Raw genomic sequence first — 2,076 nt, 5'->3', positions numbered from 1 at the left:
ATTTCCCTTCTTTGTGTCATACCGTGTGCATGTATTAACAATAACACCTGCAACTTGTGTTGTGCTTTAATTGCCGTCTCCCACCCTGGACTGTAGACTTCTCCAGGACAGGCACAAAGTTCTGTTTATGTCTGCATAAAAGCCAGTGCCTAGCACATTGCTTGGCACGCAGAATATGTACAATAAATCCTTGTTGAATGACAATTGTTAGGAATAGTAAGAGCTGTCACCTACCGACCGCACTAATTGGAATATTATTAATCTTCTTTTACAGTAGAGAAACTGCTGTTCAAAGAGGCAAAGCCACTCACATAAGTCCATACTACTAATAAATGACAGAGCCTGGATTGAAGTCCAACACTGTCAGATTCCAAAGCTCAAGAATAAATGAATCCCCGTGGGGCTGATGTGGTCTCACTCAGAGGCTGATGAACCAACGTGTGACTCGAGGGGCCCTCTGCTCTGGCTCCTTCGCCCTCTCTCTGACCGCTTGCTGGCACCCGCGTGTCCCCAGTAAGCCCTGCACGAGAGTAAGCAAGGGAAAAGGCTCTGCACTTTGTTTGACTGCTTGGCCAAGGCTCGTGGGAAAAGAGAAGCCCGCGATGGCAGTGGCAAGGATGGGGGACTCAGGGTGCCTTTCTTTCCCCTCTTTCTGCTTGCCTCCTTTGTTAGTGCCCCCATGCAGGAAGATGGAATCACACTCCGGATGGTGAAGCTGGCTAAAGAGGAAACCAGCTGTGCTGATATACCCATTGTCACTGGGGAGGCTGGTATCCTTAGCTTGGATTGAATTTAGAGGGAATCCCATTCTAGAAGCTCCTCGCAGTAAGTTGGATGGAGCAGGCTCTCATGTGGTCAGTACCACCATGTTGCACAACTATGGTCACCAAGTGCGTAGAATATTATGAGAACAGCACCCCTGGGAGCTAAGAATGTCTTTGATATAATCTTTTCACTTTGGAGTGCATTTTGCATAATCCCTTAAAGCAGTGGATAACAACTTTAGTAGCCTGTGAGAGTTTAAAAAGGTCTTTTATGCACTGTGAGCCCTCTTTAGAGAAGAAGAAACTAAGGCTTTGAGGGATGTGTCACCCTCTCTCTATCGGGATACTCAAAGTATTGTCCACAGAATGGAAATAGCAATGTAAACTAGAAGCTTGCTAGAAACGCAAAGACTTGGACCGCACCCCAGACGAACTGAATATGGGTTAGTGGAACCAGCTCTCCGGATGGTTCTCCTGTGTGCTAAGGTTTCAGAAGCACTGTCCTAGGACACAGCATAAGTGGCAGGAGACTGAATTCAAATTCGACCCTCCCTCGCTCACCCCAAGTTATACTTTGCTGGAGACACAAACAAAAGGTATAGAGCAAGACCAAAGCCTTGAGTACGAATCATAGAGCAACTTGCTGAGGGAACACGACCTAGGCACTTAACCTCTCGTGCCTCTAAAATACAATAAGCGGTTACCTATTCTGTGAAACAGGCATTCTATCTATTTTATTTAACTTTATTGGGCAATTGTGAAAATCAAATGAATGAATGTATGCTAAAATATCTTAAAGTCTCCTGTCAACTGTTAAGTACCAAACACCATAAGTTCTTGATGTTGGCTATCAGTGTAATCATTATACGATTATATTACTAGGAATAATCGTTTTATGATTATATTACTATTCTATTTCAAACGTAGAAAAGATAGCAACCAATGGGTAAACTGAGGTTTAGCATATATAAGTCCCAGGAGGTTTCCATGACCTCATCGAAATTATTTTCGTGGAAAAGAAAATGAAGCCACATTGAGTGAACCCAAACAGTGGACAATGGCAGCAATCATCACAATAATGACTTGTGTATGAAGAAAGGTGCCGCTCTGTCTACCCACAGGAGCACAGCTTGACAGAATGGAAGGAAGAGGGAGGTGGGGGCGGCGGCAGACAGGTCAGACTCAGAATACCTGCATTTGTGTCCAGGCTCCTCCACTTACGGGTCATTTGATCTCAGACAAGTCACTTCACCTCTCAGAGCCACGTTCCTTCCTTGGAGAGTTGAAATCATAACAATAACTAGATTCAAAT

The sequence above is a fragment of the Carlito syrichta genome, unplaced genomic scaffold (genome assembly GCF_000164805.1).
Source record: "Carlito syrichta isolate Samal-C Ts95f unplaced genomic scaffold, Tarsius_syrichta-2.0.1 Scaffold302066, whole genome shotgun sequence".
Lineage (NCBI taxonomy): Eukaryota > Metazoa > Chordata > Mammalia > Primates > Tarsiidae > Carlito > Carlito syrichta.
The sequence above is the reverse complement of the archived record's forward strand: the minus strand, read 5'-3'. Positions refer to the sequence as shown.